Source organism: Neophocaena asiaeorientalis, unplaced genomic scaffold (genome assembly GCF_003031525.2).
Source record: "Neophocaena asiaeorientalis asiaeorientalis breed wild unplaced genomic scaffold, Neophocaena_asiaeorientalis_V1.1 scaffold378, whole genome shotgun sequence".
NCBI lineage: Eukaryota > Metazoa > Chordata > Mammalia > Artiodactyla > Phocoenidae > Neophocaena > Neophocaena asiaeorientalis.
Window position 1 is genome coordinate 545,514 of NW_020185316.1, and position 15,083 is coordinate 560,596.

A 15,083-nucleotide genomic window follows, 5' to 3' on the forward strand; every position below is an offset into this window, starting at 1 on the left:
CCTTTGAAGCAGGTATTATTCTTCCCATGTAATAGGATTAACATTGCAGATGTGATGTGCTCAAGATCGCTCAGTTTGAGGATAGAACAACCAGGATTCTAACCCATGTGATTCTGACGCCAGAACGTTGGGTTCTTACCCTCTGTGCCACATTGCCTTCATGCTTTACAAGTGTGGTCTCTGAAGCTTAGAAAGGCCAAGCTGATCGATGAAGATCACAGGTTAACCTGCTGGATGGTTTGAAAACCCAGAGTGTTTGATGAGGGAGCCCTAGCTGTTTCTATTATTGCTTCTCTAATACCAATGTGCTTGGTGTCTTTCGTACCCTTTCTCCATTGGATTACCAGGGTAATTGGAGTCAGCGTTCTACTGAACGCCCTCACCTCTCTGATCTCAAAAATCCAATCTTGCTAATGAATTCTACTTTAGTGGATATGAAGGCGGAACCGGTTGCATTTAAATCTCTTTGGAATTCAGTTCCTTGTGGCTTACGTAAGGGGCTAGGACGGTGGAGTCTCCAAGTTTTCAACCTTCATTACAGTGTAGCCTCTTTGAGAGAACATACTGATTTCATCTATTGAGGCTCTGGTGCCTAACTTAGTGTCTGAAACTTTGTAGATATACCAAAACTATTTGTAAACTTTTAATGAAGTTGCATTAAATTCATTAAGACTAAATCGAATAGATTTTCCACTCTACTTCAATGCTTACTAAAATGGCAAATATATATTTCCTTTATAAGATGAAGGGAATTAATTATAGTGGCCAAATGATTTCCTTGAATAGTTGATTACATCTTTGTTCATAAGACAGAAAACGTGAGCTAGTGTCATGGCCACACTGCTTAGGTAGATACACTTAGAATCATCCATTTACTTTATCCAGATGAAGCTGCCCAAACCAGTCATGCCATCCTGCATCTTCTTTGTTTTGTTTTGTTTTTAAGGGATTATTAATCACTTACATCTGATAGTGAATGAGTTAGAACATACAGTATGATATTCCCAGACAGCACAAAGTGGTTAAACAGTAAATCTCCAGGTAGTTGTATCTATGGGATATGATGATTCCAATAGGAAGATAGTTCCAGAGAGCCTGAGGATTTCAGCATAAATGGACTTTTAGTTCCAATTCCATTTGCACACCGCTCTCTTATACATAGTCAAAGAGTGTTATGATTGCTTTTAACGATAGAATTTATTCTAAGCGTGCTTTCGTGTAGGTAGAGGAAGAATTGAAAGAGTCTTTAGGATCAATTTACATGTTGCCAAGGATGTCCAGGACAAGCAGCAGTTACATCTGAGTTCTTGCCATTTGTGCCTCAATAAGGCACCTCCCAGTTGGTCCCGGTGTGCCTGCAGTAGGCAGAATAATAGTTCCTAAAGATGTCCAGGCTTCAACCCCCAGAACCTGTGAAGATGTTACCTTACATGGCAAAAGGGACTTTGCAGCTGTGATTAAGGTTACAGACCTTAAGATAGGGGAGACTGTTTTGGATTACCTATGTGGGTACAATCTAATCACGTGAACCTTAAAAGCAAAGAACCTTTTCTGTCTGTGGACAGAGAGATGGATGAGGAAGGACTCAATCCGCTGTCACTGTCTTTTTTAAAGGGGTCACAAGCCAAGGAATGCAGGTGCCTCAAGAGGCTGAGAACGGCAAGCAAACAGCTTCTTTCCTGGAGCCTCCAGGAAGGAAGGCAGTGCCTTTGATTTTAGCCTGGTGAGACTTGTATTGGATTTATGATCTATGAACTGTAAGGTCATAAATTTGTATTGTTTAAGCTGCTAAATTTGTGGTAATTTGTTACTACGGCAATAGGAAACTAATACAGTGACACTGTACGTGATCTTTCCTGAATCACAGCATTAGATTTATTAAAGACTACCTTTTGAGGAGTATTTATGATGTGTTAGGTATCATGCTAAACAGTGTGTGTGTGTGTGTGTGTGTCTAATCATCATGCAACAACCCTAAAAAACCCAACTATGTTATCGTTCCTACTTCACAGATCAGAAAACTGAGGCCTGGAAAGTCTAAGTAACTTACATAAATCACCTATCCGGTAAGTGACATAACTATTACTTGAAAGCAAGTCAGTCTGGTGCCAAAACCCACACTGGGTCTACTACACCATTCATATACAGAATGTGCAGATTAATTGCCTTTATTAGAAGGAGTTCAAAGACAATGAAGTTCATGTAAAAATAGACTTAGTCATGTCAGATCTTTAGTTGTCTTAGACGTCAAATAATTTTCCCCAGCCCAGTGCCTGGTGTGTTATAGGCACTCAATATAATGTAATTAAATAAGTGAAAAATCATTGCTGTTGAACAAAAATAAGGGTTACAGGTATATATTATTACATTTATTGTATTCCACATATATATTACTTGTACTGTTGATGCATATGTATAGGAATCACATTTTTTCTTCATAAAAATAGCATAGAGATGTTACTATTTGCCACAAAAATCAAGGATTCAAACAGATTTCTTCTGCATTTATAACATTTCAAGTTATAATTACATATTCTTTTTAAAGAAGTGATTTGTAGGTCATCTTCAGTTTATTTTTATATTTAATACCAGTAATGAGTCGATTTAATAAGGTAAAGAGATTAAAGTGGAAAAAATCTATATAAACTTTGGCATGAATGTTCTCATTAAAGTATTAAATGAAGATTACTGAACAGTGCAAAGGAAATTAAATGACCTTTGTTTTTCAATCAGTGTTTCATTTTCTTATTTAAATTGCCAGTAAAATTAGAGAGATAACAGCAACTAACTAAATCATGTTCTTTTCATTCACAAAAAGTGTCCACTAATATTTAAACACAAACTTATGAATAATAGTGCAACTTATTTATTAGTTAAGCTCCATTCCAAATTATTCCATTTTAAAATGATTCCTAGATGCCCTAAGGAAAAATATAGATGCTACAGAAACTTCAATTTTATAAGAAGATCAGTTACAACTAAATTGGTTCAGAGGACTGCAAATAAGAAATAAAATCTTCATATAAGCAACATAATATTTTACTGTTTATTTCCTTCCAAATCTTTTATACCTGTTTCAACAAAGACTCCTAAATTATACTGGTTCATTTTATTAATTAAAAAAATGGTCATCATCTTTTTATTAAAATGACAAAGGTTAATATTTGGCAACAATATAATCAGAGGAAATGGAGAATGTTATCTTCCATTTAGTAGAAATTTATTAAGTAACTATGAGTAAGATACTTAACCATGCACTAAAGAAATTTTTTAAATACTTAGTTTTGATATTAATAGCGTGTGCATTTATTTTAAATCTGTTAATATAATTACACCTATATGCATCCAATATAATAATACATAATTATGTAGAATTAATTATATATAATATAATGATGCCTAAGTAATAAGAAATCTAAATGCAAATACTTAACTCTGAAGACTTAGGGGACAATTCACATGTGTTTTATATCACAACAATCTAGACTGTAACATAAATCAAGTAGCCAAATGATTAGGCCATTTGAACATTTTTTAATGACTAAATAGTCCCAACCTTGGGAATGGAAGTGGCTAGTTTTAGGAGAGTGAAAAATAGAGGAAATTTCAGATGGGAACAGCCATGGTGATTTGGGGAATTCGAGTCAGAAATGAATCATGGACCCCAGTCAGGTCCACAGAGCACCAGTGTCCAGAGAGTAGTTATCAAAATGGAAATAGGGCTTGGAGCACAGGGAGGAGTTGAATGCAAGAGGTCTTGAAGCACTTCTACATACTGGTGACCAAGAAGGAGTGGTTTAGAACCAGAGAAGAAGACCGCAATTGGAACCTATGAAAAAGTGAATGTCTTGACAGCTAGTAGCTAATTATATTTGTCTTCCTTTTCCCCCTTCCCTCCTATCTCTGCAGAACCATTGTTTCTCTGCATTTATTTCCAGGGTGATCCCCCCTCAACGTGAGTACAGGATTCTCACTGCTTCCATCTTCCATGTCTGGACCACTGCTTCCTAATTAGCTCTTCTTTTTTGCATTTTTATCCTCACTCTCTTTTCTACCTCTGTCTTCTTTATTATGGCAAAGTCAGACCTGTCTATGAAAACTCTTCACGAGTACTCCTAATTTTAAAGGGAACCTAGTTGATTCTTTTTTCATTCCCTGTAAATATTCACACACATTTAACTCAAAATGCTTTATTATTTTCTGTAACTTCTGGTTTGCATAAATGCTAAAATAATGTATATATTAATTATGCTTTTCCATTTACTTATCTTTGGTTTCTGTGAAGGAAAATGCCACTATTTTTAGTTCCTGATCTTAAAATAACTCACTTTGAAATGCTGTAAAACCTTAATGAATATCTAAATTCATATAAATTATTTAAGCTATAATTTCCTGTCCTAAACAGTCATTAGATTAACATGCATCCTTTGATCTCTTTCCAGCTGTACCAAATTAGCTTTTTTGAGTCCTTTTAGTTTATGATTTCAGGCAACGCAGAAAGTATTGCTTTCCTAAGTTGTATTCTAAGGTTACAAACAGCAATCTGACTTTAAAATGCCATTTAGAATGTTTCCTCCAGTTAGCATTCATGTAGTAAAAGCGGTTTTATCCAAAGAATTACAGAATGTATAACATCGCCTGATTTTCTTATTTAGAGACGACGAAACTGAAATATAGAAAATTGGATGAAGTGCTCAGGGTTTCAAAAGGAAGTCTGTATTTGGGGATGCTCTCTTTTCTTTCTTTTCCTTTAAGAAATCAAGTGCAACAGAATGGTTTTGTTTGAATAGTAATGACTAAGAAATCAAGCAATTGAAATGGTGGCATTTTAAAATTAAAATATTACCTTAGATTTTAATTTTTTAACTACACAATATCTAAGAATATATAAATTCCAATATATGTTTTTCAGAGCATCCCTGATTTTATTTTTCACTACATTCTTTTTCTGAGGGTTTCAATCTCCAGAAGACAACAAGGAAGAATCATCCTCATCCATTCCTTTAGATTTGGGCTCTGTCTTTCTGTTTCTATCTCACATCTCTTAGGGATTCATTCCACATACTTCACTCTGCTAGTTATTAACGTTTCCTCTCTGACAATTCCTTATTTCTTTTCTCTTGAAAGGGAAACCCTGTTGCTGTCATTACTTGTTCTTTGGATTTCCTTCAGACCTCCCCTTTTGCCTGCTACCCAATTCCCAGTTTGCAAAGAACCTGTGGATGCCAATATTTCTTTCTTCTTTTTTTTTTCTTGTTACTCAAAATGCTCAGAATGCTGTTTGCATAATAATGATGATAGGTATATTGTATTTATAAATTACCCTTCATTTGGTGATCTCAGTGTAATTTATGTGCAGAAATTCATTAATAGTCTCAATTTTCCCATGAGGTGGTGGATCAGTGTGTTTTTTCTCTCCATGAGTGAAAGGGAAAGGAGTCAGAAAGACAGGATTTGGAACCACTGTTAATGTAGAAACACGATGCTGGTGCAAGGTCTAATGAGACAGGTTTTGGGGGGACAATACAAAAATCTGTGTCAAAACTTCACTAATTTTAAGAAAATGATACGAAGTGAAGTAAAATTACCAGAAAATTAATTTTATTTCAAAAACACTCTACTTTCAGTTTCCCTTCCCCTACTAGCACTTCTAGACTCAGACAAGACATTTAAGGCATAGCAGATCACTTTCTTCTTGCCATTTCTTTTTTTTTAAGATTTTTTTTGATGTGGACCATTTTTTTTTAAGTCTTTATTGAATTTGGTACAATATTGCTTCTGTTTTATATTTTGGTGTTTTGACCACGAGGCATGTGGGATCTTATCTCCCTGACCAGGGATCGAACCTGCACCCCCGGCATTGGAAGGCAAAGTGTTGCCCTTCCAACCACTGGACCGCCAGGGAAGTCCCTTGCCATATTTAAGTTGGATTCAATTTAGTCTTGTTGGCTTATTACATTGCCCTATGCATTTGCATTTCAGTCTTTTATCTCAAACTGTGTCCTGATTATGATTGACAATGAAACAATTCTTGGAAGTTATCTTAGATTTCCTGAAAGCAGAACTTGAGATGGCAACTTTTGAACAAGTGGTTTATCGTGGGAGTACTTGCTGGAGAAAGCGAGTGAGGGAAGCAGGAGACGGCAGAGAAGAAAGCTAAGCAAAAATTTCAGATGGAAACTAGCTTCAGTGTATTCCCAGAGGGAGCCTTGTGGAGCAGAATTGCTTCACTGAGTCTGTCCCACTATGAGTCAGGGGCTTGGCTTGTACTTGCCTGTCAGTCATATTTTTGCGCACCGCCCTCTGGGGAGAGTGTAATCACCCAGGCAAGGAAGTTCTCCAGCGCAGGGGGCAGGTCTGAGCCCTCAGTAACCTCAAAGAAGCTGAAGAATGGGCGCCCAAGACTGGGGCAGATTAAAATGTATGTATCATATAGCTTTTATGGTGTAGCAAACCACTTAGTGGCTTAAAGCTACAGTGAATTATTCCGTTTCACATTTCTTTAGGTTGGCCATTTGGTGGGGACTCAGCTGGACAATTCTTCAGGTCTTGGGAGGTTTCAGCTGTCCTCAGCTGGGTCTTGCTCACATCTCTGGGGCCTCTGCTGGAATGGCTGAAACAGTTGGGGTAGCTGCAGCTCTTCTTCATATAATTTCTCATCATCTATCACAGGGATCTGCCAGGTACACCCTGTGGACCAAATCCAGTTTGCTGCTTGTTTGTGTAAATAAAGTTTTATTGGAGTATAACCACGCTTGTTTACATATTGCTTTATTAAAATGATGGTGTTGAGGAGTTGTGGCAGAGACTGTAGGATCCCCAAAGCCTAATATATTTACCATCTGGCTTTTTACAGATGAAGTTTGCTGATCCCTGATCTATCAGGACAGCTTCAAGCTGACTTGAATGGTGGAAGAAGCATTCTCAGTGCAAAAGTGGAAGCTGCAAGGTCTCTTGAGGCCCAAACTTGGAACCTGCACAAAGATCCTCCTGCCTATTTCTGCTCATCAAAGGAAATCATGAGGCCAATTTGGATTCAAGGAACAGGGGAAATAGACTCCACCTCTGGGGAAGGAACTGAGGAAGTGGGTGGCTGCTGTCTACCACAGTGGGGTCGCCATGGCATCCACTACAGAAGTTAGCCTGAGGTAGGTATATTTTGCCAATGAGGAGACCCTGACAGATGATATATGTGTGTCACATATCATACAACTTGTTAGGAGGAAAGTCCAAACCAGAATCTTGCTTTTCTGATCAATATTGTACTACTATTTGAGCTCTGCTATGGCACTTTTGCTCTATAGTTACATGTTGGAAGTAACTTTTGTTGGATGTTGAATATTGCTCCCCAGGACTTTTAAACTGTTCAGTATGAATTCTATTACATACTAAAGAAAAATATCATCAAATATTAATCAATCACTGAAATTTAGACTTTCCCATTTAAAATCAATTGTAATATAAAAATTTTTTAACTTTATTTATTATATGTTGTATATAGTGCCATGACACAAATGCACTCTTCAACCAGGTAGACAAACTAAAAACATAATAATGAAAAGTTAAATATTAAAGGATCTCATTGTAGGCCAACTATTTACTATTAATCTTACTAGGATATGTCATTAGAACAAACATATGAAAACAAAAGTATGTGATACCCTGCATATTTCTTATACATTGTCTTTAAAACATTTTGTGATTGAAACTGCCAATATAGGATCTGGAACACAACATTTATAGGCATCATAATAATTCATAGGTTTATTGAGCATTTACTACATGCCTGTCACTGTTGAAAGTTCTGTATATATGTTGTCTCATTTAATCTGCAAAAATCTATGAAGTCCTATTATTATTTCCACTTTATTGATGATGAAATTGGGACAGAAAGTCACACAAATAGTTAGTGATTGAGGTAGGATTTGAATCTAGGCAGCTGAAATCCACTCCCTGTACCTTCAACTGTGTAAGAATCCTGTCCCAACCACATCACTTACCAGTTCTGTGACTTTGGTCAAGTCACATAAATATACTCAGTTCCATCACTGAAGAGTGGAAATAATGATACCTATCTCCACGGGCAATCCAGTGGAGTGATGTACGAGTATGTGGATTTCTCTGGGGAGAGCATCAGATTCTCCAATGGATATGTAACAACAAGAACTATAAAGTTTATGGACCGCTACACAGAATGGCCGACTTTAATTATTAGATGGATATTTCTGTTTTTTTAGGGCGAAAATTCAAGGCAAGAAAATTTTCTCAAAACGTGGACAATAATTACATAAAACTTTAATGTTCATTTCAGTTTGCGGTAAGTGATTCAAGGGAGCAGACCTTCTTCAGTGACCTATACTTTGGTTTCTGTCTTTCATGGAATGTAGAGAGAGACTGGGCCTACATAGTCCCTGATGGCCAATGAAATTCACTAACCTGAACATCAGGCAGAAAATCAGTACGAGTGGTTTTTTCCCCCTTTATTCTTTCTTATATTTCCACATTATTTTAGAAGTTGTTTTGAGGACTGCGATGCTGATTTTTTTCTCCTGCGTGTGTATTGTCAATATCCCAAACACAAAGTGAGGAGAGCTGGAGATGCTAAAAACATTAGCTTGCAAGTTTTTTTTGCACTCTTCACATTAAGCCTGTGATAAAAGGCCCACTGGAGGGCTGTGTTCAGTGCCTAAAGTGAATGCTTTAAATTTAATGATACAGGGCTTCCCTGGTGGCGCAGTGGTTAAGAATCCACCTGCCAATGCAGGGGATACGGGTTCGAGCCCTGGTTCGGGAAGATCACACATGCCGCGGAGCAACAAAGCCAGTGCGCTGCAACTACTGAGCCTGTGCTCTAGAGCCCGCAAGCCACAACTACCGAAGCCCGTGCACCTAGACCCCGTGCTCGGCAATAAGAGAAGCCACTGCAATGAGTAAGCCCATGCACCGCAACTAAGAGTAGCCCCCGCTCACGGCAACTAGAGAAAGCCCGCATGCAGCAACGAAGACCCAACGCAGCCAAAAATAAATTAATTAATTAAAATAAATAAATAAATTTAATGATACAATCAACATCATTTTTCCCTAGTAAGTACTATTATGCTCATTTAAGTAGATTCCAGTGTAGTTGTTTTTCCTTTTACATGATGCTTTGTGTATAAATATAAGTGAGATGGGTTAGTTCAGGTATAACAAGTATCTAGCTAATAATTTACTTTGCCTGTTATTTATCTCTGTCAAGATGAATGTCTGCCTCTTTCCCATTCTTGGTTCATAGCCATTATTCTAATAATGTTAGTTCTGCATTTTAAGAATTCCACGTGGAGTTGCTGAAAATTGCTTAGAAGTACTTCATACCAGAAGGTTAAACCTCAAAGAATTTTGGTCTTGGATCTAGCAAGCTAAATTGCTGCTAACAACATTATATTAATTAATGTCAGGTCAAACTATTTCCTTTCCTCTGCGCTCAGTTCCAAGTACCCCAGCAAGTGATCTCAGCTGTGCCAACCACAAACTGATTCGAATGGTAGAGGTTGAATGGACTTAAGCTACTTGGTATTCTGAAAATAGCTACTTAGTTACAGATTTGACAATACTTTATCAGCTTTCAGAATCACTTTTAACAGTAAATCAACTCTTTCTTAAAAAACTGGTTTGAAATTGCCTAGATACCGTTTATTCCTCTTTTCCCCGGATACTTGTATAGATGCGGTAGGACAGAATTAGTTTACATTCAGAGACAGATCTAGCCCTGGATGATTTTTCTGCCCTTTGGAAACAGTGATCATGCTTTTCTTGTCAGTCTTAGCAGGCTAGCAAGGAAGTCAGAGCTGAAGGCAAAAGGGAAGGGAGGATGTTAAGTGGATAAATCGTGGTGTGCTCACTGCCCACCGAGGCACCCTCTGTTCTGGTCCTGAGATTCTGCCCAGTGCACTGCTCAAATTGTCCTTCCATACGCCCTTGGGCTCTGAGTGGAGCCCTGTTTCAGGCCCGCTCACAGTGTGAGAAAGGTCCTTGTGAAACTGTTAACCAACTGATGGTCTGCTTGTGGTTTAGTACACTAATTGAAGCATTCTTAGTTTCAGGAAATTGGAAGTTCAAATGAGCTTTAACCCATGAATTGAATTCTTCTAGGTGTGAAATATATGTGGCTATTATAGCCATAGTTATCTAAGAATTTCTTAACCACGTTGATAGGAATGAGTTCGTTAATATTTGGAAGTCTCATGAGGAAAATATCATATCATTAGCTAAGCCTTAGATGATAAAAATGCAATAATATATAGAATATTTCAAATTTATTTATGGTATATTTCTAAAGAAATGTTTTATCCAAGGGGAGAAAGGTTTTATCAATACACTTTTCAAGAAGAAGAAATAGAGGAAAAATCTGAAAAATCTCAAGAGATTTAAATAGAAACCAGAATAAATACTGATTATATCAACAGGTTATCACTGATGAGTGATATTTTGCCTTGTACATTGTCGGTTATAACGAAATCAGTTTTATAATGAGTCACCATACCTACACCAAAGGTGCCTGGGACTGCCATGTTAGAAGCTGAGCTTTCTAAAATTTATCCCAAGACAATTGCTGCAGTTAAAGGGTGCTAGTCGGTCATACAGTATGTGCTACCATTTCTGTTAGTAATTTTGGAGGACAACACTAGGTCGTATTTAGAGTCTAAACAAAATTTGGATTTCTCCATTGGGCATTAGATGGCAGTATTAATCAAGACATTCAGAGCTGACTTGTGTTACAGCTATTTCTAAAGGTCCTCATAATTCTCCTAAGAACGTTTCATGAAATAGTTATTTATCCTGCATTTTCTACTTCTGCAAAGGGAAAGCATATAACGTACCACAGGTCTGGTTTTGTAATCTTTTGCCTCTTCTATTTACTTTTGTTTTAGGGAAGCTGCTAAAAGACAAGTGACTTTATTTCCAGTTGGTTATTTCTAATGTTAAGTGGTCAAAATGTTTCTTTTGTAATTTTTAAACAGTTTTTCTCTTCTTGTGGATATAACTGCATATATGTCATGATTAAAATTTCAAAGTTAGAGAATGGCCAATATTTTTTTTTACGGGCTTTAAAAACTAATATATTATTTTTTTTAATTTTTAAATTTAATTTTATTTATTTTTTATACAGCATGTTCTTATTAGTTATCTATTTTATGCATATTAGTGTATATATGTCAATCCCAATCTCCCAATTCATCACACCACCACCACCCCACCTGCCACTTTCCCCCCTTGGTGTCCGTACGTTTGTTCTCTACATCTGTGTCTCTATTTCTGCCCTGAAAACCAGTTCATCTGGTTTTCACCATTTTTCCAGGTTCCACATATATATGATATTTGTTTTTCTCTTTTTGACTTACTTCACTCTGTATGACAGTCTCTAGATTTGTATACGTCTCTGCAAGTGAACCAATTTCATTCCTTTTTATGGCTGAGTAATATTCCATTGTATATATGTACCACAACTTCATTATACATTTGTCTGTCGATGGGCATTTAGGTTGCTTCCATGACCTGGCTATTGTAAATAGTGCTGCAATGAACATTGGGGTGCATGTGTCTTTTTGAATTATGGTTTTCTCTGGGTATATGCCCAGTAGTGGGATTGCTGGATCATATGGTAATTCTATTTTTAGTTTTTTAAGGAACTTCCATACTGTTCTCCACAGTGGCTGTATCAATTTACATTCCCACCAACAGTGCACGAGGGTAAAATCCAGCTCCATTTTATTCTCTTGAGAATGGCCAATATTAAGCATTATTTATAATGATCACATGTAATCTTATTTCAAATGTACCATTTACAGGGAGTGGAGTGCCGCCTCTGACTAGAGTCCCTGCTCATCCACCAAATAGCTGTGTCCATGGGCAACCGATTTAACCCCCATGCCTAAAATTGCTCACCTGCAAAATGGTGATAATACTAGTTTCTATCTCACAGTCATGTTGTTGAGGATTAAGTTAATTCATATACATAAAGTGCTTAGAACAGTATCTGGCACACAAAAAGCACTATGTAAGTGTTTGCTGGTAATGGGGTGGGAGATGCCACTGTAACTCTTAATCCTAACACCTGCTCCCCGAGTGTCTTTCTATAAAATCAGTCTGATTTCTTCTGTCTCAAGTATTTTGCAGAACACACCAATCAGGAATGACATTTTAAAAAGTGAGCTCTCTTGGCTGCTGTCGCCAAGCAGGTCGATGTTCAATGGAGCCAAATAGATGGCATCATGGTTTGCATGCCACACAATGGGGGATTCTTTTCAGCAGTGACCAAACTCAGAGGTGACTCTTCCTACCAGAAATGTCATGGAATCAGGTTCCCCCCCATGCCCGCAGCAGAGCAGGGCACAGGACGCAGATCTGGCAGCAGGCACAGAGGTGTCAGACTAGCAGCCATCAGAGAGGACCAGGAAGCTGCAGGATGCATGAGAGAGAAACCATTTTCAGGGACATGAGTAATCCTTGGCAGGCATTCAGAGGGGCACTTTGGAGGACAGTCGGAAGATCATTTACCGCTGGAGACAAAGACTTGGATATTGAATGGGAACTTTTGAGATATTGCAGATAACACCTGAGATTTCTCAGCCCCAGTCCTGGGAGGCATCCAACCCCCACTAGGGGCAGGATAAGAACACTGTGAGGGACTCCAAAGATGGTACGCAGAACCCAGAGATCAGAAGAGAACCGTAGATCAGATGCTTAGCATCATACACAGCTAATGGTTTTCACCAGTTCTCAGTGAGGAGAAAGTATATTTTCCATGATATGTATGATGAAAAAAATAACTAGCCTTTTAAAAAGCTAGGTACACTTTATGTGCATTATTTCACTTCATCCACAATATAAGAGTAAGGTATTCTTTCCTATTATGATCCTCAGGAGAAAACTGAAGTTGAGAGATGTTAAGTAACTTCCCCAAGGTAATTCAGTGTCAGGGCATAAGTTAACTGATTAGTAAAACTGAATATAAGGTTTTACTATGTTGGTTCAATCGTTCTCCATTAAGTCTTTTATTGTTTCCTAAAGCTCTAAATTAAAGAACCCTTCTAGGAAATTTTAAAGATACTCTTGTATTGTTACTGATACAGAAGGACTGAAAGGATTCTACCTGTTGATTTCAGTAAAGGTACAGGGTCCAAAGATGGGGAAACAAAATAAGTAGCTTTCTTTAGAGAATACTGCCTTCATAGGACTGACTGTGGTCTGAGTGTGTTACATGTATGTGTGTCTGTACTCACACACACAACATGCACACACATACATACACTTAAGTATATATTTGTATTTATATATTTATATGAATGTCTACATTCATGTATATGGATCTTGCCTTCTTTATGCCTACTCTACCATCCAATCAAAATTAAATATAGGATAGTTTTTGTCATTCCGAGGCTGGGATTTCAGGAGCTCTGGACTTAAGGTTTTATATCTTTTAATTTTCTAAGACATAACATTCATTTCAATGTTTAAATTTGACCTTGTGTGCCCTTATAACTCCCACTCATCTATATTATCAAATGGAACAACATCTCATTCTAATGTTAATATCTATTCATGGAAATTAGGTTTTTCATGTAAACATTCCTAACTTAACCTTTCTAATAGAGAGGTAAACCTCATTTAGAAGGGTTTTTCTTTTAACTTGAAGTAATCTGAATGAAAGTATCATTTTAAAGTCTCCCTGACATCCCCTTTCATCTTATATTTCATAAAATGTATCATTAGCGTTCAATAAAGCTGCCAGTGATTTTTTTCATAATGCTTGTGTCTGACACTAACGAAAAAAATATGACTCATCTGCCACAGTGGTTGGATCTAATGTCTGAAACCACTGTTTACAAGGTCCATTAGTGTTTACAGCTCTGCCACTTTCCTTCATGGTCTGCAAAGCATTTTAGTTCAGACTGAGTTTCTCCTTCATAGCAACCAATTTTCTATAGGGTGGATATCTCTTCAACTTAGAAACTCCAAAGGGAGTTCTGATGTCTTCCGTGTGAAGGCCAGGTAATACATCAGTGTTGCCGGGCAGCAGAGCCCTGTAGACTGTGATTTGTTTGTGGTGAGAGGGGAGACATGCATCCTGAACTCCAAAGTCAAAATGGTATCACAGATGACAAGGTCTGGTTTCTACTAAACAGTTCGAAAGCTTGTTTTATTTTTTCTATTGTTAAATTGTTAAAGAAACAATTCTTGGTGCCATTGCCTCTTCAGATCCTCCATACCTGCAAACACTTCATGCATGAATATATATGCATATTGAAAAATGTGATTTGGATGGAGTGAGAACTTGGGCTGAAAACATCTATACAACTTATCTATAAAATGAGCAAAATACTTGCTCATTAAAAAAATTACTACACAAGTTGTCAAGCAAAGCCAAGAATACAGTGAATTAAGAAAGATGCCTACAGAGATAGCCTTTGCAGGGTCCTGAGAGGGAATATGCCTCCTTAAAGTTCATGCCTGAGGAGTCTCTCTTGCTTTGCCCTGGTCTCATCCCTCACCCTCCCATGAGGCTTCAACCTACACCTTCATACATACATATTATTTTCATGAAGGGATATTGTCATTTAATAGATTTTTTAAAAATTACTTCAAGTTAAATTTGTGTTTTTACAACTACATGCATAAACGAGACTTCACATGGTAGCTGGCTCCAGCTGAATTTACCTAGGTACTCTGTACTTGACGATTCTGAATTTCTAGATCTTAAAAATATTAGGGTTTCACTGTAGTAGATTATGTGGGTGTCGCTACACCTCTTCTTAATTTAATGGCAAGTGAGGTGTCTGGATGGCAGGAAGTGACTTTGAAACATGACCATTAATTCTAGTGGGATTAAATGTGAGGAAACAGTCGTTTGCTTTTGAATCAATGGCTTCTTGTTTCTTTTTCAGAAGAAGGCTACCAAATCTCAAAATAATTGCCTTTTTCGAAAATTACAATATGACATTTGGAAAAAAAAAACTTAAAACACACACACACAACAAAAACTTAGCTTCTTATTAAAATACATAATACTGTGCTGCAATGCAATAATTTCATATTAATTCTGG